Source organism: Myxine glutinosa, chromosome 7, assembly GCF_964187855.1.
Source record: "Myxine glutinosa chromosome 7, kmMyxGlut1.1, whole genome shotgun sequence".
Lineage (NCBI taxonomy): Eukaryota > Metazoa > Chordata > Myxini > Myxiniformes > Myxinidae > Myxine > Myxine glutinosa.
The window spans coordinates 59,538,817-59,562,192 of record NC_136267.1 but is presented as its reverse complement, the minus strand read 5'-3'; the positions used below and the strand labels follow the sequence as shown (position 1 = coordinate 59,562,192).

The 23,376-nt window shown below is 49.1% G+C and overlaps 1 protein-coding gene across 2 annotated transcripts in view; it reads left to right on the top strand.

The window, feature by feature from the left end:
- LOC137413476 (uncharacterized) overlaps window positions 1–23,376 on the top strand; it is a 479,888-nt gene that overhangs the window by 408,786 nt on the left and 47,726 nt on the right. The gene's annotated exons all lie outside the window — the stretch shown is intronic.

The following is a 23,376-nucleotide window of genomic DNA, read 5'->3' as shown; positions in this document are numbered from 1 at the left end:
AAGAAGACACAGTGCAATTCTACTTATACAAGCTTAACTTATTCCCAGGGACAAGACAAAAGACAGACTACAAGCACACTTACACGGGGGATGATGACAGGAATGGCAGGAGGTGGATGGCTGGAGGGAGAGGAAGGTTCAGCTGGACACTGGCTGGGGCTTGATCCCGCACGGGACGTCGGCCTGGACCTCGACGGCCACCGATGCCACCAATGCCACCGCAAACTGGTTCCCGCGTAGCAGCGAGTCGAAGCTGCGTGGTGGAGTCAAAGCTGCATGGTGGAGTCAAAGCTGCATGGTGGAGTCAAAGCTGCGTGGTGGAGTCAAAAGCTGCGTGGTGGCATCAAAGCTCATCTCTCTTGTGGGGGCGTTGCGTGATGGGCTCGCTCTCTGATGCATCCGCCGACTTTTTCAAACATCTGCTGTCCTTTTCCAAAAGGCTTGCGCGCGTGCTTTTATTGCGCCTGGGGCGATCAAGCCGCCGGCCTCCAGGACACGCCCATCGGTGAGCTCGCCTCGGCCCTGATTGGTCGCGAGGGCTCACCGATCCCGCCCCTAGAGGAGGCGTTGGCAAGGCCACGCCTTGTTCCTGGCGCTGGGCTGACTCCTCCCACCTTCTGCTCCGAGATGACCTCGTGCTCAATGGAGTCTTGCGGCGAAAAACACGGTCCCAAAGCAGCAGCTGCGAGTGCAGAAAACCGCACACAGAAAACCACCCAATGCAGTTGGCAATGGCTGACAAAAGGGGAATTGGAAGGGAATCTACCTTATTTGAATTCGGTGCAATGGAGTGTCAATTCATGGAAGACAAAGCCTTAAACTAATACACATAATAAGGAGATAACTACTAAAAAAGGAACTCTTTGATTTGCTACGTGATTGTATATGGAATAACTAAGGGGACGACCTTTGACCTTTATACACAACCCGGAGGGTGATTTACAAGAATTCATTACACTACAACAATACAAAAAAAACACAACACCATTCTCAAATCCACAACACTGCACCCTCCTCCTCTTAGGCACATCCCGGGCCTAGTAAACTTTTACCTTTAGTGTGGCACGTAGGTGTAGTTCCCTCTACATTTAACCTGACCCTGAGTGTGACAGTTTTAAAACACAAATAAGTATGTCCCGCTGCTGCATTGCACCCTATCTTACAGATTTACGCCCACAGCTAACCGAATTGCGGAATTGTCTTCAAACTACAACATGAACGATGAGGGAGCATTATTTACAGTTAACGCTGGTATTTACAAAACTAACCCCAGGACCTGTGATTGTTCTTTGGGGGGGGAGACAGCTTGCCCTGCATCGACGCACCATAACGCACCAAAACCGCACCAAAACACCATAAAGCACCAAAAGCACCAACCAGTGCACAGTCATCGCAGTTCTTAATAAAAAATAAACAACCCCCTGGTGCTGGTCTTCCTCTTCGGCCCCCTCTGCTGGCCATTATTCTTCCTGATGTTGTCATCTTGCTCTTCTTACTGGCGGCCTATTTGGACTAATAAAAGTGCACAACCATGTCCATTTTTTATTTATGGCCCACAGGGCCGACTAGGGGTGGTTCACCTGTATGGCATAGGTGCTATGCTACCAAGGTCCGCCAGCAAGATCTCGGGCCATCATGGCCGGTTCCAGCAGAGGGGCCATGCCCCAACCCGTGGGGTCCATGAGTGGTGCTCAGCCACAGACATGTGGTCCATAAGTGGTGCGTGGATGCAGGCAGCTGGTTGCAAGGATTCGGGCACACAATGGCGGACTCCCGCACACTCCCCTCGGCGCCCAGTGGCGCACAGTCCTCGGGTGGGAGTCAAGGGGGGGAGAAGACAGGTGAGTGAGGGGTAAGGTCACAAGGGTACACATCAACAAGGCAATGCAAGACGAGGTGCGTACGGAGACGGAGCGGAGAAAAGCCCGTCCCTACCGTACGTCACCCCCCCCCCCCCCCTGTTACCTACTCTACCCTTGCCCTTACCCCATATTTACAAAAATCTACACATTTACAAATTCGTCACAACTGTCTCGTCTCCCCTATATTTCCCCTATACCAAATTCATCCCCACAATCCCTCTAACCAAATTTGCCATCACCCAATTCATCATCAATCCTCATAAGGAGGGAGAGATGGAACAACAAAGCACAATGTCACACCCACGTCATGATGCGTCTCACATTTCAACCATTTGCACAAAAAAATAATAAAAACATGGCATGGTGTGGAGTCCTGTTACCTCAGGTGAGTGGATGTAGATGGTGCGAGGAGATTCTTAATCCTAACTATCTTCTAAATGACATTAATACACTTTACACTACCCGGGGTCTTTCCTGCTAATCCATTGGCCATTTTACTCTATGCGGTTTTAAGAACCAAATTCCCATTGACCAAACTGTGGTGCTTCATCAATTTGGGGTCTCACTCCCCCGATTCAACTCCCTGTGCCCTTGCACAATTTCAGGACTGGGTCGTGTGGCTCTCCCAGCAGGTCTACCCACCTGCACACCTCCACCACTGCAGTTGCCTCCGAGCTTACCTGCTCCTTATCCTAACCTATCTACTGGGGAAGGCCCTCTGGTGCTCTCCCCACTCGGTGCCCTCTCTGGCACTGGGCTACCCGGGTCCGTCCTCCGGATCCTCGGGCCCCATCCACAACTCTTAACGGCTCCCAGAGCCCACCTGCGGTTTCACCTGGCCGACATCCTCACAGTGGTGGAGTGTCCATTCAACTACACACACGAACAGGCCACACGCCCAGCCATTTCCACGTCACTAATGCACTCATCCAAACACCATTCTTCCACACGCACCACAGATGCCAATATCCAGCCACAATTTACCTGTACCCTCTACCTAACACTTACACTACCCTCCCGGGTATTCGTGATGGGGTCCATCCTCCTTTCCCCCATCCACACCTTCGCACCATCCACTCCACTCCACAGTTTCCACCATACTCACTCCACGACCATCCATTCCATACTCCATATATTCCATACTCCATGTATTCCACACAACCATTCTCCATACCTGTAGTTGCACACCTGTGCCATCACACCTGGTGCTTCCTGCACCCTCCTTCCTCCCAGGACCATTTGGTCAACACAACACACAATCACCATTACTCACTCATACACTTTTCACAATACACTTCTGAATACACTTTCAATTCTCAAACAACCACACGGCATCATCCGATCTAACTACTCCCCTCTGAAACTCGCGCTTCCCAGTCGCCCCTTACATTATTGCGCTCCCTCGTCATTATAATCCAACTACCCTCTCTATGTCCCCACTACCTGTCCAATGTCGCTACCTAACCTTACCATTACCTATGGTCATCTTCTCTAGATCCCTATCATTTTATCCTCACCCTCCCGGGCTAGTTTTCACTGCCAAACCCCATAAACCTATCGCTCCTTTGCCCCCTTTTATGTGAGAGATGGCAAAGTTGCCATCCCACCACATCGGGTATCTTCCACTATAAATTTCGCTCTCAAATTTCAGCCAATCAAAAATTTTGCTGTTCAAATTCACTATGGCTATCTCCCTCACACGTCTACTCACTTGAGCCTCTCGGTGCGCCAATTCATGCTCAGAACCTGGCTTCACCAAGTCGAGCCATGAATGCGGGTGGTTCGTTGCCGGCGGTTGGATCCGTCCGGCATTCGGTGCAGGGAAGGGGGTTCGCTCAGGCCGAGATCCCAAGGTCCACCTCGGCACGGAGCCTTTCGGTCTCCCGCCTGATGACCCGATCTCGCCCTGCCGGAACGCCTCAACCACAAGGGGTCGCCGTGCCGACCCTTCCTACAGGGCCGCCCGCTCCGCTGAGCGGAGCACGGACGCGACCGTTCGGAGCGCGGCCCGGCGTGGATCCCGCACCGCGGTTACGGTTCCCGCTGGTTCCCGCGGCGCACAACGCCCGGCACGAACCGAGGGCTCGCTTCGGCTACAAGTCGATCTAACCGCTAACCCGGTTAACGTCGATGCTCCACTTGCATGCTCACACATCCAGCTGTCTCCATGCTCTGCGTCATTGCACCTTCTCCTGCACACCCCCCCTGTACACTCATAGACTTCGTCACACACCTGACCACCGCACACCTTAGCACACACTCATCGTTCGCACACCTCACCAACACCCTCTCACGAACACCCGGGTCCAAACCAACCCCCAAGCCGACTGAATCTCCCCTCACACCATATACATTTCCGAGTATATCGCCGCTCACCTTGGCACCTCGTCTCCGTTCCTCCTCCGCCACCTGCAAACTCTTTATTTGGTTAGCAAGCACACCATCACGATTAGCACCGACCTTGTACATATTCCATCACCTCCTCCTTTATCTCCCTCTTAGTTTCCCTCCGTCTCTTCTTAATTTCACTCACCCCCTCTTCCACATCCTCTAACTTTTGCTTCACCTCTTTTATTTCCCAGTGCGTCTCCTCAATTTCATCCTCTAATGCAACCTTGACCATTTCTATATGCGTCCTCACCTCCCGGTCCTTTGTCTCCACTGCCTCTGTCACCTCGTCCAACCTCTTTGTCAACCCCTCATGTACCATCCGACATTCCCTCTTTGTCGCTATGAGTTCGTTCTTTATCTCCTTCTGCGTCGCCTTTAACCCCACCATTACCGCAGTGTTCTTCTCCACTTGATCCACTAATTCCCTCTGTCCCACCGTCAGCTGTTCCACCCCCTGCATCAACTCCTCTATGCCCCCTTGTAACTTTGCCATCCCCCTTCTCACCTCTTTCTCCATACGATCCTCACCTCACTTTACCTCCTCGCGTACCCTCGAGACATCCTCGCTCACACCTCGTCTGATCTCCTCCCCCATTTCTCCCATCTCTTTAGTAGATGCCGCCCTCATCTGTTCCAATTCATTTCTCAGAGCATCCAGTTTACCTTCCAACCCGATTTTCACTTCCTCTATCTGGTTCCCCATCTGTTTGATTTCCCGGGTGGATTGCTCCCCTATTTCCCTCAATTTGCCTTCCATCTTGTCTTCTAGCCCCGTTAACCCATTCTTCACCCCTTTTATCCCGTTGTCTAACCCCTCAAATTTATTGTCTAACCGTTCACTGGTACCCCTTGCTTCGTCCCTCATTCTGCTTTCCAACCCTACGATTTGGTTTCCCAATTGCTCACTATTCTTGGCCATAAGGGCCTCCATTTGCACCATAAAAAGGTTTAAATCCACCGGTGCTGCTACGGTCACGGGCGCGGCTAAATTTGGTGCTGCTGCAACCACGTGCGCGAGGGCGCCATTTTGTGCGCCTGAAACCCCCTCAACCAACTCCTCATTGTTCTCCTCCTCCATTTCTCCCACATACATTTCCCTGGGGTCCTGGGTCGACTCTAACCCTTCTATCTCCCCCACCGGCACCCGATCGCCTTGACCATCCATGGCACTATTCTTCAAATTTGAGATTTTTTAAAATTAGATTTTGGCCGCTCGAAATTTTGAGCGCGCTATTCGCGCTTCAGGTCCGAATCCGACACTCCTGACACCAATTGTTACGGATCTCTCCGTCGGCCTTTTTCCCCTTAAGAAGGGGGGATCAATCCCCTTGTCCGTGACTGACCGACGTGAGTCCTGGGGGTCCCAACGCTCCTCCCGGTCGGGAGCAGCCAGGGTATTTGGTCGACAAAAAGTCCCAAGGACCTGAGTGCCACTCCTGACCGCGAGCAGGGGAGGGACTCCCGCTCGAACCCCGGTTTTAGATGTTATAATTGCCGAGCAGTGTTAGCAACACGACTTTCGAGCCATTACCAAAGACTAAACCCGATCCTGAAACGTTGGCCAAAATCGCGCCACAGGTTTTCAATGACGAAAAGACAAGGACGAAACGGATGTAAAGGAAAGAAAGGCAAGGTAGGAGGAACAAATATAATTTATTACTAACTAATTATGTACAAGTCAAAAGTAACCAAGGAGAAGGAAAGATAACGAAAGCAATTTACAGAAGAAGAAGAAGAAGACACAGTGCAATTCTACTGATACAAGCTTAACTTATTCCCAGGGACAAGACAAAAGACAGACTACAAGCACACTTACACGGGGGATGATGACAGGAATGGCAGGAGGTGGATGGCTGGAGGGAGGGGAAGGTTCAGCTGGACGCTGGCTGGGGCTTGATCCCGCACGGGACGTCGGCCTGGACCTCGACGGCCACCGATGCCACCGCAAACTGGTTCCCGCGTAGCAGCGAGTCGAAGCTGCGTGGTGGAGTCAAAGCTGCGTGGTGGAGTCAAAGCTGCGTGGTGGAGTCAAAGCTGCATGGTGGAGTCAAAGCTTCGTGGTGGCGGAAAAGCTCATCTCTCTTGTGGGGGCGCTGCGTGATGGGCTCGCTCTCTGACGCATCCGCCGACTTTTTCAAACATCTGCCGTCCTTTTCCAAAAGGCTTGCGTGCGCGCTTTTATTGTGCCTGGGGCGATCAAGCCGCCTGCCTCAAGGACACGCCCATCGGTGAGCTCGCCTCGGCCCTGATTGGTCGCGAGGGCTCACCGATCCCGCCCCTAGAGGAGGCGTTGGCAAGGCCACGCCTTGTTCCTGGCGCTGGGCTGACTCCTCCCACCTTCTGCTCCGAGATGACCTCATGCTCAATGGAGTCTTGCGGCGAAAAACACGGTCCCAAAGCAGCAGCCGCGAGTGCAGAAAACCGCACGCAGAAAACCGCCCAATGCAGTTGGAAATGGCTGACAAAAGGGGAATTGGAAGGGAATCTACCTTATTTGAATTCGGTGCAATGGAGTGTCAATTAATGGAAGACAAAGCCTTAAACTAATACACATAATAAGGAGATAACTACTAAAAAAGGAACTCTTTGATTTGCTACGTGATTGTATATGGAATAACTAAGGGGACGACCGTTGACCTTTATACACAACCCGGAGGGTGATTTACAAGAATTCATTACACTACAACAATACTAAAAAAACACAACACCATTCTCAAATCCACTATATATATATATATATATATATATATATATATATATATATATATATATATATATATATATATATATATATATATATATATATATATAGCCTTGCTGGCGGTTCTCCACTGATGATATGAAGGTCGCATAGTGACTGATATATATATATATATATATATATATATATATATATATATATATATATATATATAAAAATATATATATATATCTATATATATATATATATATATATATATATATATATATATATATATATATATATATATATATATATAAAAAAAAAAAATATATATATATATATATATATATATATATATATATATATATATATATATATATATATATATATATATATATATATATATATATATATATATATATATATATATATATATATAATAGTATATATATTATCCCGGTGTCCTGTTCTTATGATAGAAAAATTGTGTGCAGTGCAAGGTTGGTGGGCTGTGTCATGTTCAAATGTAATGGGATTGAGTTAGGGATAAGGAAGGATTAGAGTTGTTTGGGTATGAATTATGAAGACAGAAGGAGTGTTATTATCCTGATTAACTTGAAGACCAATTATTTTAGCTGCTGTTACACACTGCCCTCTAAGGTCACGGTTGATCTTTTTTGCCTTTTTAAGTGTTTCTTACAAATCCCTTTATCAGTTGGTATATAACCTTATAACCACCTTTATCATCTTCTTTTTTTTTGTCCTTTTCCCAAGTTGAGTGAAAATAACTAAAAAGCATAATGACAGCATTTAACTGAAACTTGACATTGACTGTGTCAAAAAAGGACACAACTTTGAAATGTTCACGTTAGGAGGTTGGTATTGTTTTATATGACAAAGAAAAGGTACTAATGAGGTGATGTTGTGGAATCCTCGGCTGTCCTTCGATCAGGGGAGTTTCCCCAAACTCAGATGTGAATTGCAAATTGGTATATGATGCAAAATAAGTCTGCAGAAAATGATTGCCACTATAATCTAAATTCCCTTCACATTATCTCACAGCAAGTTCACCAGATAAATAACCGTCAATTTTGTGCACTTTACGCACTGAATGGATTTCATAATCTAATTTCCCATTCTTGCTTTCCATAACTTGGTCCATCAACTTGATCACTTTATATTGTACTTATGTATTTAATATACAACCCACCCCCTCCACGAGTGAGGCTCATAGACGATCAAGGTTAAATTGACAGTCGGGTGGTGGGGCAGCAATTGGGTACAACCAGCAAGGGAAGAAGCAAGCAGGAAAATAAGAGAGAGGGGGGAGGAGAGGAAACATTGAAATCAGCAAGAGGGTTGATTTAGGAAGGGTTAATAGGGGTAATAAAAATCATGGGTCAGGATGGGCTGTGTATATATAATCCAGGAGAGACCTATATCCAGGCATGTGGTGGTGGTGGTGGTGGTGCACTGCCTGCTGGAAGCCCCAGAGGGGATGAACTGTTCCCTATAAGGCAGTTCAATAGTGAAGTGAGGAAAAAAGGAGTTGGGACATATAGTCAGCCTGGATTTTGTAGGCCAAAGAAAACGGAGAGACCAGTGACCTGTCGGCGATGTGAAAACAGACGTTTGCTTCGACCTCATCACGGGAGATTCCAATAATGTTGAAAGTTTTAGATTCCGCAGAATTCAGGAGAGACGGTTGTGGTGCTGGGGCACCAGCCCATCGGAGAGAGCATTACTCCATTTAGCTGTGGACAAAGACCTTGTAGAATGCGACGAGCTCTGATGTTTTCAATGAAAGACTTGGATCTATGGAGGATGCCCAGTCTGCGGCTGGCTTTGGAGGCCAGCTTTGATATGTGGTTGGCCCAGGAAAAGTCATTGCTGGTGCTGAGGCCTAGAATATTGAGACTGAACTTCTTCTAGTGGTCATGGAAATAGACAGGTGATTTAGTTTGGCAATCCTTCCAGAATGGCAGGTTGAGACGGTGTGATTTTCTCAGGAGTACATGTTCGATTTACCCGAAGAGCACCTAATCAGTTCCTTTTCAGCAGAGAGTGATACAGCTGCTGTCTGTCTAGCAGGAGGATTGAGTACAAGATGAAACAATGTGACATCATCTGCTAAAAGGAAGAGAGGATTTTGAAGCGCATCGGAGAGTTCATTTATAGAGATGCGAAGCAAGATTGGCCCCAAAACACTTCCTTGGAGAACTCCAGCCTCCACTTGGAGAGACGATGAGAGGTTTACATTGACAGGAACATGGTGACTGCACGAGTTGAGGAAGTCAGAAATCCAGGAATGAAGGTGGCCTTGAATGCCACAGGATGCCAGACTGTGTCGAATGCTAGAGATATGACAAAGGAGATGTTCTTGACCTCTTTATTGGGACTTAGGACCTCCAATCATTGCTGAAAGAGGAGCAGCAGCATGTCCAGTGTTGTGTGACTGGGGCAGAATTCAAACTGATGGTAAAAGATCAAGCTGTTTGAAAACAGGAATGACTTGACTGCAGCAGCAATGATGCATTACATGACTTTGATTGTCATTGTTATAAGTAAGCTCCTTGGTCTGTAGTTAATAGGATTTATTTTTGCACCGTTTTAGTAAACGGGAGTGATGTTTGCTGGCTTACAGGCCAATGGGATGTGGCTAATGGAGGACAGGTTGAATAGGGCAGACAAAGAGGAAGCAAGAACGGCAGAGCAGGATTTGAGAACATTGGAACTGATGCTATCTGGGCCTAACACCAAAGCAGGGCCAAGGCCGAAGAAAATCTTCTCTACCTTCTTGGGTAAGAAAGACACAGATTCCAATAGACAGTCGGTACATTGGGGGGGAAGATGGCGATAGAGCGGAAGGGGTTGGGTACATGAGAATTGGAGGCAAAACCAGATTTTACACATTCTGCCTTATCTCAAGCAGAGACTGCAGTAATAGTTTGGAGTGAGGAAAGGGATGGAGGGGGAGAATACATCAGAGATGGGCTTGATAAGATGCCACTATGACTTGGAGGAAAGAGATTGATTGGAGAGTTTGGCTTTGAGGTTTGCAAGATGGTCTTTCCTGGCATGCCTCAGGATGGGAACACACGCTTGTTGCGACCCTTACACTTTCCTTTAGGTGTATTGTTCACATAACATCAACAACAATCATGGTTCATTAATTTGTTTTTCCAGGGTTGCTTCTTTTCATGTTCAAATGTTTAAGCCCTTGATTATTCATTCATTAATGAAAGGAAGAGAAATTATTATTTATATATATATATATATATATATATATATATATATATATATATATATATATATATATATATATATATATATATATATACATGCATCAAAATATAGGAAATGCAAATGGAGGGCAGCACAGCACATCTATGAGATACGCATCATATCCTAAGCCTGATATGAAAAGCCATAAGTGATTTTCAGCATCTTAAACGACACAACTATTCTCGAGATGATTGAACAACAACCTCTCTTTTAAAGATTGGCTTTAGATGTTCGTCATCGCCATGCACATACAAGTACATCGGATAGATTTCAAGCCCATTCAGGGTAAAGTCTTCCATGATGCAATATCCTACATGAACAGTGCCAGTGTGCCAGTCTATAGTCACATGTGATCCATCAATAAGTGTGAGCAACTCAGTGTCATCACTTTCATCCTTAGCTATATGTCTAATATACCCATAATCCAATGTGTAACTCCGCAATTTTATGTTAATAATCTCCAATGTGAAGCCACTTTTGTTTAGCCAAAGATGGTATCACATTTTGTGAGGTCGGGTGTACATGCAGGTTTTTTTTTCCACCTTTTGCAACGCCATGGACCGTTGACCCAACATTTCCTATCTAGTGCTCGATGGACCGCAAAGGGCTTCAAGCCTGCCTGCAAATAATTATTGGCGCATCCTGGATCTGGTGCCCACCACCTTGCCTCCCAATAGGATGACCCCACTGGATGCGTGATGAGCGAGCACCATTTTGCATCTCAAAAGGATCGCAGCCTTCATTTGTGCTGCGGTATTTAAATTGCATTAATTGGAGGGCCCGGTTTATTCTGTCGAGAATAATTAAAGCTGGGGAGATAATTCCGATGGCTTTAATGTGAATTTGAATTTTAAATTCCATTCGCAGATTGGCATAAATTACTGCTGCTCTCTTCCTGTCACCCCACCTCCTCCTACCCTCTTTGTCTCCATCTCATACCTCTCACTGAGGTGGCCTCTTTTGCGGATAGGGACAGCAACACATTCCCAGGAGAATACTGCTAGGAATGGGCAAATGGCTGCCCACTAATTTAATTGTCATTGAAGATTCCTTAGTTTCTTAATTCTGTGTGTGGATCGTGTTGGAATGCAAAAGCCATGCAAGCTGAGTTTGTTCACTGTAACCCTAACAATCTGCTTCCTGGTAAGCCACCTGCTTCTCTCTTCTCTCAACATGCTGGATTAGAAGTAGGAAACTCGCTTTAAGCGAGATTGGTGTTAGAGTCGGCCTGAAATAGGTTCTAGGAAGATCCTTTGCTTTGTCTTCCAAGTTTTTTTTGTTTTTTTTGCATACAGAATCGAGGCTCATGTAAGAGCTAACACATTGAGCATGAAAACATGCACAGACACAAAAAACCATACAATGAAGGGAGCGGGAGACAATGGGGGGGGGGGGGGGGGAGGGGGAGAGGGAAGCACACAAGCAGACAAGCACAACAACAGTAGAGAACAGGGATGTCTGTAGATCTGTGGAAGGGGGAGGGCCGGGGGAGGAGGGGTACACTGTATAAAGCAAATGAACACTTCTAGGAATTTCAGAAAAGAAGTTGGGGATTGAAAGAGGTGGAGTTGGGGTGTCTTATCAGAGGTAGAAAAGATCAAGGTTTTGGATCGCGGAAGATAAGATAAGAGATGGTGGTGAACAGCTGTTTTAAAGACGGGAGGAAAGGGAGGAAAGGGATTGAAGAGAGTGAGGGAGTTTGTTCCAGAGGCGGGAGAAAAGAGGAATGAAAGAGTGAAGTTGAGCAGAGAGTCTTGATTTTGGCAGTTTCACCAGAAGAGGGTTGCTGGCAGATCTTGTGCGTCCTGCAGGAATATTTGGGGGACAGAGCACAGACAGGGCTGGGGGAGATAGACCGGAGAGGAATCGGTAGAAGACAGAAAGACCACCACCCCTGCCTGTGGTGAGAGAGAGAAAGGCCCTCAGAATCAGCTTCATCGCGGAAGATTCCAATGATTCTGAATGCTTTGGTTTCAACCACTTGAAGCCGAGCGAGGTGTGAGGCAGGAGCACCAGCCCAGATGGGAGAGCAGTATTCCATTGAGCTGCGAATGAAAGCTTTGTATGTGGTGAGGAGCTCAGAACTGCCCAGAAAGGACTTTGCACGATGGAGGATGCCCACTCGGCGACTGGCTTTGGAGGCCAGCTTGGAAATGTGTTTTTTCCAGGAAAGATCATGACAAATAGTGAGACCCAAAAGCTTCAGTGACAGAACTTCTTCAAGAGGATTGTTCAGAAAGTAGATGTGAGGGTTGGCCAGACGGTCTTTTTGGAGAGACAAAGTGAGAGTGTGAGATGTCAGGTTTGAAAGACATGTTCCACATGTTTGACCAGTTTGTGATTTTGTCCAGGTCTGCAGAGAGTGAAGAGGGTGCTGCCTGCTGATCTGACGGTTGTTATGGAGCGGCAGAGATTGGAGTCATCAGCAAAGAAGAGGATTTTCCAGAGAGTCGGAGAGATCATTAATGAAGACCAGAAAAAGCACAGGGCCCAGAACACTGACTTTAGGAACTTCAGCCTGAACAGGAAGGGGAGATGAAAGAATTCCATTCAGGGCCACACGTTGGCTACGACCAGAGAGGAAGTCTGTGAGCCATGCGTGGAGGTTTCCATGGATACAATAAGAGTAGAGTTTGGTGAGCAGAGCTGGGTGCCAGACCGTATCGAAGGCACAAGATATACACAAAGAATTAAGTTAAGCACCCCCCCCCGTTTTTTTACAACCTCGCACATTACAAGTTTGTTGTCGTCAAAACAGTGTAATATACCCATGTTATTGCTATATTTTCTGGAGAAGTGATATTATGGTCACATAAAAACATAACAATCATGCCGTTTTCAATAATTTATTCTGAATAATTTAAGGTGAAATTTTTTGGGAATTTTAGGCATATTTTCACCTCAATTTAAGTATGGAGCTATAGGTCCATCACGGACAGTGTGGATGACGTTTATGTTTTCTAACGTACAGTCATTGTTCTGAGAAGACCTCTAGCGATCTTTGCGTCAATAACGTGTGTAGGACCCACGTGATCGGATCACTGACTCAACCCTACGTCTCATAGACCCTGTAAGCCGTCGTATGCGTTGCTGTGGCAGGTTGTTCCATTCCCGATGTAATGCACGTTCCAATTCATCCAGATTGGCTATTGGAGGGACTATCTTCGCAATTTGTCGTCCCAACATGTCCCGAACGTGCATTACATCGGGAATGGAACAACCTGCCACAGCAACGCATACGACGGCTTACAGGGTCTATGAGACGTAGGGTTGAGTCAGTGATCCGATCACGTGGGTCCTACACACGTTATTGACGCAAAGATCGCTAGAGGTCTTCTCAGAACAATGACTGTACGTTAGAAAACATAAACGTCATCCACACTGTCCGTGATGGACCTATAGCTCCATACTTAAATTGAGGTGAAAATATGCCTAAAATTCCCAAAAAATTTCACCTTAAATTATTCAGAATAAAATATTGAAAACGGCATGATTGTTATGTTTTTATGTGACCATAATATCACTTCTCCAGAAAATATAGCAATAACATGGGTATATTACACTGTTTTGACGACAACAAACTTGTAATGTGCGAGGTTGTAAAAAAACGGGGGGGGTGCTTAACTTAATTCTTTGTGTATATATCAAGGGAGACAGCTCTGATTTCATGTTTGGCATTGAAGACCTCCATCCATTGTTGAGACAGCAGAATCAGCATGTCCAGAGTAGAATGACCCGGTCTGAATCCAAATCGATGATCTGAGATCAAGCCATTGGAGAAGAGGAAGGATTTGATGTCAGAAGTGATGATGGATTCCATGACCTTGCTGATTATTGGGAGCAGGCTGATTGGTCTGTATTTGCTAGGATCTGTTTTTGCACCTTTTTGTGTAAAGCGGTAATGTTGGCTGATTTCCAAGCAGATGGCAGATGACCTTGAGCAAAAGAGAGGGTGAAGAGAACAGAGAGAGGGTGTGAAAGAGTGGCAGAACAGGATTTTAGGACCCGTGGGCTGATGCCATCTGGTCCAGTTGCAGAATCAGAGTCGAGGTTTGACAGAAAATTCTCCACCTTTTCAGAAGAGAAGGACACAGAGTCCAGGAGCAGCTGGGTATGGTGGGTACGGTGAGAGACTGGTTTGGGACACAAGATTTTGAGCAAACACAGAGTTGAGGCATTCAGCTTTTTCACGTGTGGTGTCAACTGTGTGGCCGTTTGAGTTAAGGGAGGGGATGGAGGGGGAACAAACACCAGAAACAGATTTGACCAGACACCACCAGGATTTGGAGGAGGGAGATAGGTTTGAGAGTTCAGTCTTGAGAGTAGAGAGATTGTGTTTCCTGGCTCTCCTGAGGATAGACACACACTTGTTCCGAGCTTTGTGAAAGGAATGGAGATTGCCTTCAGTTGGATTAGCCTTCCAAGAGGGAAGGCAAGTTGTTTCAGGGCGACTGCCTCACCACAAGCTTCAGTGTACCATGGACGGGAGGAAGGGTATGACAACTGAAGACGAGATGGGATAAATCTGTACATGAGAGAGAGCAGTTTACTTTGGAAGAATTCCCAGGAAGAGTTGATGTCAGAGGCAGTGGAGATGGGAGACCAGTCCAGATGATTGATGGCTGCTTGAAGACCATGCCAGTCGGACAAAGTGAAATGCCAGACTCGTCGACGCTGAGGAGGCTCTCTGAGAATGGCCAAAGAGATATACACTTTAACAAGCACATGATCAGAAGAACCAATTGGAGAAGAAGAAGAGCAGCAGACATTTGCAGGGAAGTTTGTCATAACCAAGTCTCAAAGAGAAGATGCTCTGTTGATTGAGATCCGGGTCGGGAAATTGACAGATTGTGTCAGTCCCAGTTGGTCGCATAAGTCCTTTGCTGAGGTGCCATGGCTGGTGAGAGAGGTGCCCACACCCAGCCAGCTGGCATGATGATAGTTGAAGTCGCCACATATGAGGAAGAGAGAGTTGGGATGAGTGGATAGAAGTTGGTCCATGTTGTCAGACAGCGAGGTTTAAATGGAGTGTCATCACTGTTTTTGAGGTTGGTACAAAACACATGTGAACAAAAGGTGGGAGCGGAGGGGAAGCCATAGCCAGAGGTACTCCTCAGGGTGGGGTGGAGAGAGGACAGTGCAGGGAGAGTGAGGAAGAGAGTTTTTGATAAAGATAGCAACCCCACCACCAGGACGAGACTCATGTCTATCGTACCGGAGGAGGGAGTAACCAGGAAGAGATATTAAGGAATCAGAGACATCTTGAAGGAGGAAAGTTTTTTGTTATAATACAGATTACGTCTGGTTTGTCAGAAGCAATCTGTATGGAGAGATCAATCAGGTTTGAGCGAAGGCCCCGGATGTTTGAGTTCCATAACGTTAAGGAAGAGGGAGGGGGAGCATCGGGTGCAGGGGAGGGGAGGGGTAGGGTAAGATGAAGGGTGAGAGGGGTAGGTAGAGAGAGCTGTTGATAGTGTGTCAGGTTGCAGAAGATCTTGGATAGTGGAAAGGATGAGGAGGAAAAAAGGTTTGATGGTGATGGGATGAGTCACAGTGAGGCATTGTTTGAGGGGGGGGGGGGGGGGGCAGAACAAAGTAGAAGGATGGAGGAGGTGGAAGTATGAGATGGAAGGGAGAGGAAGTCGGGAGGAGGCAGCTTTGAGGAGGAGGAGGAGGAGGAGGAAGAGGGGAAAATTGGAGAAAGATGGTAGGGGAGGGGGAGATTCGAAGGGGAGGGGTGGGAGTTTTGAAGGGGAGGGGTGAGGGGGTTCCTGAAGTATGTCCTTCTTTCCTTTCTTTTTCTTTTTTAGCCGATATTGCCTTATCTCGCAACCGAATCAACTCGGGCCTGAAAAACAAAATGTAACATTACAGGAGTAACTAATGCTTTGTAGCGCAGTCCAACTAGGAAGTTAAATGAAAGATGTACTATGCTGATCCAATCATGAATGAGAGTGCCAACCATCAAATGTACTTCCCTGTATTTTGATTGGGTTCCACCATCTCTAGAAATTTCCGGCCTGATGGCAAGATGCTTCACTTTGTGCACATGGAGCAGCAATTGTTCTGATGCGGGTAGGAGGATAGTGCCGCGTAATTGCGCACGGTTTGGAAAATAAAATCAACATGGCAGACATTGGTGAGAACGCGGATGTTATGGTCTGACCAAGTCGATGCTGTTATTGTTTAAAAATTGATTCATCAAACTTGTATGTTTCTTTTGTTTTCTTGCTCTTTCATAATCACTCCAATCGCTGAACTTGAGTCAATGTGCAAAAACAACATGACCATCTGATATTACTGTAATATTGCCAGTCTACAAAGGATCGCCGACTACTTACATTGCCAGAAATGGCTTTAATAACATTGTATGATCACCATTGACCCTGATACAAGCTTGCACATGTCGTGTCCTGGTCCAAAGCAGACAATCCAACTCTCGCTACGAGACGTTGTGACCAGCGCTGCATCAGTGGGATAGCCATGCTCCCAGCAATGATGCAACCAACAGCCTCAGGCTGCATACAAAATAATAACAATATTCTATGTGATAGATGTGGCTCTGAAGTACCAAAGCAAGGACGACATGAACATGGTGTGGATGGGTGTTATCATTTCTAAAGATGGGGTTCTGACCTAGCTGTTGGGCCAGAGGGATGACTACATATACAATCACGTGAAAAAGTAAGTACACCCCATGTAAAGTTTTGACTTTTTCAACATATTTCAACATACAGCCATTTGATCTTCATTTCAACAATATTGATAGATAAAGGTGATATAATATAACAAATATCATGAAACATTTACATTTTGTAGTCCATTGTATAATTTAAATAAACATAAATGTAAATTTCGCATATGGAAAAAGTAAGTACACCCCTACATTTATCACTACTTCAAATACCTAAAATTAGAATCAGGTGCACCAGCTCAGGTGCAAATGATAAGAACATCGTTGGAGAGGATCTTGGAGGAACCCGTCTTATTTGAACCTCAGACATTTAGTTTGGTTCGCTCTTTGTTGTTGAAGTGTGCGGTGTCACCATGCCGAGATCAAAAGAGCTCTCTGGGGCCTTCAGAAAGAAGGTTATAGATCCCTACGAGTCTGGGAAGGGATTTAAAAAGATCTCCAAACAATTTTAAATCAATCATTCGACTGTCCGGAAGATCATCTACAAGTGGAGAAATTCCAAACAACTGCCAACTTGTTCAGGCCAGGACGCCCCAGCAAGTTCAGCCCGAGAGCAGACCGCAAGATGCTGAAAGAAGTCTCTAAGAACCCCAGAATGTCATCACGGGACCCACAGGTAGCTCTTGCCACTGTTCATCTCAAAGTGCACGAGTCTACCATTAGAAAGAGGCTGCACAAATTTGATCTACATGGGAGGTGTGCCAGGAGGAAACCTTTGCTGTCCAGAAAGAACATCAGGGCAAGACTAAAGTTTGCCAATGAACACCTAGGCAAAGACCAGCACTTCTGGAAAAATGTGCTCCAGACAGATGAGTCAAAGATAGAGCTATTTGGCCACAGTACCAGAAGACATGTTTGGCGAAAACCAAAGACAGCATTTGACCACAAGAACCTGATACCAACCGGAAAGAATGGTGGTGGAAATATTATGGTTTGGGGCAGCTTTGCTGCATCAGGGCCTGGGCAGCTCACCATCATAGAATCCACTATGAATTCTTCATTGTACCAGAGGGTGCTTCAGGATAATGTGAGGCCATCTGTCGGAAAGTTGAAGCTCAACCGAAGGTGGACCTTGCAACATGACAATGACCCTAAACGTACCAGTAAATCCACCAAGGAATGGTTGAAGAGAAAGAAATGGAGGGTTCTGGAATGGCCAAGTCAAAGCCTGGATCTAAATCCCATTGAGATGTTGTGGGCGGACTTGAAACGAGTTGTGCATGCAAGAAACCCCTCAAACATCGCACAGCTGAAAGAATTCTGCATGGAGGAGTGGGCAAAAATTTCCCCCAGTCGATGTCAGAGACTGGTAGACAGTTGTAAGAAACGCCTACTTGAGGTTGTTTCTGCCAAAGGGGGTAATACCACCTATTAGAGCCAAGGGTGTACTTACTTTTTCCACATGCGAAATTTGCATTTATGTTTATTTAAATTATACAATGGACTACAAAATGTAAATGTTTCATGATATTTGTTATATTATATCACCTTCATCTATCAATATTGTTGAAATGAAGATCAAATAGCTGTCTGTTGAAATATGTTGAAAAAGTCAAAACTTTACATGGGGTGTACTTACTTTTTCACGTGACTGTATAACTAGAGCAACATTCGGTAGAGCGCACACCCCCACCAGGCTGAACAGTTCACGTTTTGTATCCCACTGATAGGCCAGGTCTGGTTCCGGACCTGAACCAAAATCTAATCAGATTGTTCTTGAGGCCTAACCAACTCATCCACCTTTTTATCATCATCTGTCCACTGTGTTTCGAAATATCATGCCATGTACCGTTCGTTGTTGGCCCTATCACGATGAGAGTATGGGGCTCACTATTTGGCCCTATTTTTATTTAAATCTAGTAATTGGATCCGTACTCGGATCCTCACCAAAATCAAGTCAATTCGTCCTTGTCACATTCCCAACCTGTCCACCAAGGTTGGTCCGAATCCATCCACAACTTTTTGAGATATGTGTTATATTGAAGTGTGGTGCGTGGAATTATTGCCCCATGTGCCCGCCACACGCGCCCCCCCCCCAGAATTCCCGCGCACCTGAAGGGTGAGTTTGCGGGGACGCCGGATGACCCGGCCGAAACGCTCCCTGGCGATGGGTGCAGGGCTGGGGGTCAGCGGGCCGGCGGGGCTGAGGGGTGCCGGGGGTCCGACCGCCGGGGGGCGGCCTTGACGCGGAGGCAGAGCTGCTGGCGGAGGTGCCGGGGGTCCGACCGCCGGGGGGCGGCCTCGACGCGGAGGCAGCGCTGCCGGCGGGGGGTGGTCCGGATCGAGGTGGGCCGGCTTGAGGCGGTCCACGGAAATGCGATCCGGGGCACCGCCGATGTCGACCGTGAAAAACTTGTCACCGGTCTCCAGCACGCGGAAGGGCCCGTCGTACGGGGGCCGTAGCGGTGCCCGGTGGGTATCGTGCCGGATGAACACGTACTTTGCCGTGCGAAGCTCCGGGGCGACGTGGGAAGGCGGGCAACCGTGGTGTGCCGTTGGCACCGGGGCGAACCTCCGGGCGGTCTCCTGAAGGACGGAGCACTGTTGCGCCGCGGACCAAGGAGCCGTGGAGTCGGGGGTAAATTCACCCGGTACCCGCAGTGGTTGCCCGAAGACCAGCTCCGCCGAGGACGCGCGCAGGTCATCCTTGGGCGCCGTCCTGAGGCCCAGCAGGACCCAGGGGAGCCTGTCGACCCAGCCGCCGTCGCGGAGGCTGGCCCGGAACGCGGCCTTCATGGAGCGATGAAAGCGCTCGCACAGGCCATTGGCCTGGGGGTGGTAGGCCGTGGTGTGGTGTAGCTTCACCCCGAGTCCTTGCGCCACCGCGGCCCAGAGCTCCGAGGTGAACTGGGGGCCGCCGTCGGACAGGATGTCCGAGGGGGCACCGAACCGGGCAACCCAAGTGGCGATAAAGGCTTGTGCCACCTTAGCCGCAGACGTCGCCGCCAATGGGACGGCCTCCGGCCACCGCGTGGTGCGGTCGACCATGGTGAGGAGGTGGGTGAACCCTCGCGAGGGGGGCAGAGGTCCCACCAAGTCGACGTGCACGTGGTCGAACCGCCGCTCGGGCACCGTGGCTTGATCTCTGATCATCAATTTGGTTTCAGACCTGGTCACTCTACTCTGGACATGCTGCTTCTGCTTTCTCAACAATGGATGGAGGTCCTCAACGCCAAACAGGAAATTAGAGCTGTCTCCCTTGACATTTCATGTGCCTTCGATACGGTCTGGCACCCTGCTCTGCTCACCAAACTCTCCTCCTTTGGTATCCATGGAAATCTCCACGCATGGCTGGCGGACTTCCTCTCTGGTCGTAGTCAATGTGTGGCCCTGAATGGGTTTCTCTCATCTCCTCTTCCTGTTCAGGCTGGAGTTCCCCAAGGTAGTGTTCTGGGCCCTGTGCTTTTTCTGGTCTTCATCAATGATCTCTCTGACTCTCTTGAAAATCCTCTCTATCTCTTTGCTGACGACTCTACTCTCTGTCGCTCCATTCCTCATCCCTCAGATCGGCAGTCTGCAGCCTCCTCGCTCTCTGCAGACCTGGACAAAATCACAGACTGGTCAAACAAGTGGAACATGTCTTTCAATCCTGACAAATCTCACACTCTTACAATGTCTCTCCGAAAGGACCGACTGGACAACCCTCCCATCTACTTTCTCAACAATCCTCTCCAAGAAGTTCTGTCGCTCAAGCTTTTGGGTCTCACTATCTGCCATGATCTTTCTTGGGAAAACCACATTTCCAAGCTGGCCTCCAAAGCCAGTCGCCGACTGGGCATCCTCCGTCGTGCGAAGTCCTTCCTTGGCACACCTGAGCTCCTCACCACATACAAGGCTTTCATCCGCAGCTCAATGGAATACTGTTCCCCCCTCTGGGCTGGTGCTCCTGCCTCACACCTTGCTCGGCTTCACGCTGTTGAGGCCAAAGCTTTCAGAATCATTGGAATCTCCTGCGATGTAGTCAACACCGAGGGCCTTTCACTCACTCACCGCAGGCAGGTTGGTGGTCTTTCTGTCTTCTACCGACTCCTCTCCGGCCTTGCTCCCCCAGCTCTCTCTGTGCTCTGTCCCCCCAATATTCCTTCAGGTCGCACAAGATCTGCCTGCAACCCTCTTATGGTTAAACTGCCAAAGTCTAGGCTCTCTGCTCACCTTCACTCTTTCATTCCCCTTTTCTCCCGCCTCTGGAACAAACTCCCCCACTCCCTTCAATCCCACTCCTCCCTCCAGGTCTTTAAAACAGCTGTTCACCACCATCTCTTATCTTCCCCCATCGAAAACCTTGATCTTTTCTACCCCCGGTAATTCACCCCAGAGTCCTTGCAGTGTTCATATGTTTTATTCCTCTCCCACCTCCCCCCAAGTCCTCCCGATGTCCCTGCTCTCAAATGTTGTGTTTGTGTCCTTCCCCCTCTTCCCCCTCTCTTTTGTGTCCTTCCCCCTCTCTCCCCATCTTGTCTGCCGCTCCCCTTGTTTTTTGTGTTTTGTGTGTCGGTTTGTCTTTTTGTGTGATTAATGTTAGCTCTTTCACGAGCCTCGATCTTGTATACAAAAAAAAAAAAAAAAAAAAAAAAAACCGTAAACGGGGCCAACGGTGCATGGGTGTGGCGGTGGACCTTTGCGCGCTGGCACGCGAGGCACGTCCTGGCCCACTCGCGGACGTCCTTCCTGAGGCCATGCCAGACGAACTTCGCCCCGACGAGCTTCTGGGAGGCCTTCGCGCCAGGTTGGGACAGGCCGTGGATGGCTTCGAACACTGGGCGCTGCCAGCCAGCGGGCAAGATGGGGCGAGGCCGGCCGAGGGAGACGTCGCATAGGAGGGCCGTGCCCGCGGCGTCGAACGGCACCTCGGTGATGCAGAGGCCCGTGACGGCAGTCCGCAAGGCCTGGACGCCGGGCTCGGCGGTCTGGGCCTCCGCCATCCGGGCATAGTCAACCCCGAGGTGGACCGCGTGCATGACGGACCGGGAAAGGCAATCCGCCACAGGGTTGTCCTTACCCGCCACGTGACGAATGTCCGTCGTGTACTCGGACACGGCAGAGAGGTGGCGCTGCTGCCGTGCCGACCATGGCTCGGCGACCTTGGCCATCGCGAACACAAGGGGCTTGTGGTCAACGAAGGCCATGAACGGGCGGCCCTCCAGCAGGTGGCGGAAGTGCCGGACCGCCAGGTGGAGCCCGAGCAGCTCGCGGTCGAAGGTGCTGTACCGGCGTTCGTGCGGGCGAAGCTGCCGGCTAAAAAACGCCAGCGGTTGCCAAGCACCACGCACCCATTGCTCGTGCACCGCGCCCACCGCGTAGTCCGACGCGTCGGTGGTGAGAGCGATCAGTGCATCGGGCGCCGTGTGCGCCAGCATGGTGGCATTGGCCAGAGCCAGCTTTGCGCCCGCGAACGCCACGGCCATCGGCTCCGACCATGCGATGTCACCTTTGCCCGGCTTGCCCCGAAGGGCCTCGTGCAAGGGGCGGAGGAGCCGGGCGACGTGGGGCACGAAGCGGTGGTAAAAGTTTACCATGCCCAGGAACTCCTGGAGCCCCTTGATCGTGCGGGGCCGCGGGAAATCCCTGACCGCCTCCACCTTGGCCGGTAAAGGGACGGCCCCGTGCTCGGTGATGCGGTGCCCCAGAAGTCGATGGTGGCGACACCGAAATGGCACTTGGCAGGGTTGATGATTAGGCCATGCTGGCCCAGGCGTTCGAAAAGCGTGCGGAGGTGGAGCAGGTGGTCCTCCCGGGACGCGCTCGCGACTAGGATGTCGTCTAGGCAGACAAACAGGAAAGGTAAGTCGCGCAAGACGCTATCCATAAGCCGCTGGAACGCCTGAGCCGCATTCTTCAACCCGAAGGGCATCCTTAGGAAGTCGAAGAGGCCGAAAGGGGTGATGACGGCCGTCTTCGGGACGTCGGCCGGTTGGACGGGGACGTGATGGTAGCCCCGGATGAGGTCCACCTTAGAAAACACGGTCGTGTTGGCCAACCAGGCGGAAAAGTCCTGAATGTGTGGGACCGGGTAGCGGTCGGGGGTGGTGGCATCGTTGAGCCGGCGGTAGTCCCCGCACGGCCGCCATCCCCCGCCGGGCTTTGGCACGATGTGCAGCGGGGAAGCCCAAGCACTGTTGGAGTGCCGTACGATCGCCAGCCGCTCCAGCGTGGTGAACTCCGCTTTCGCCACGGCGAGCTTCGTGGGCTCGTGTCGGCGTGCCCGGGCATAGACCGGCGGCCCGACCGTGGGGATGTGATGCTCCACCCCATGTTTAACGGCCACCCCTGAGAAGGTGGGCCGCGTGAGGGCCGGGAAACTGGCGAGGAGGCGGGTAAAGTCGTCCGCCGCCAGAAGCGTGCAAACTAAACTCGCCGGGATGGAACCTTCCAGCAAGCCGCTTGGTGAGCCGCTCAACGAGCCGCTCAGCGAACAAGCGAGCGAGCTAAAGGTTTCGGCTTGGACAAGCCGTCTGCTCTTC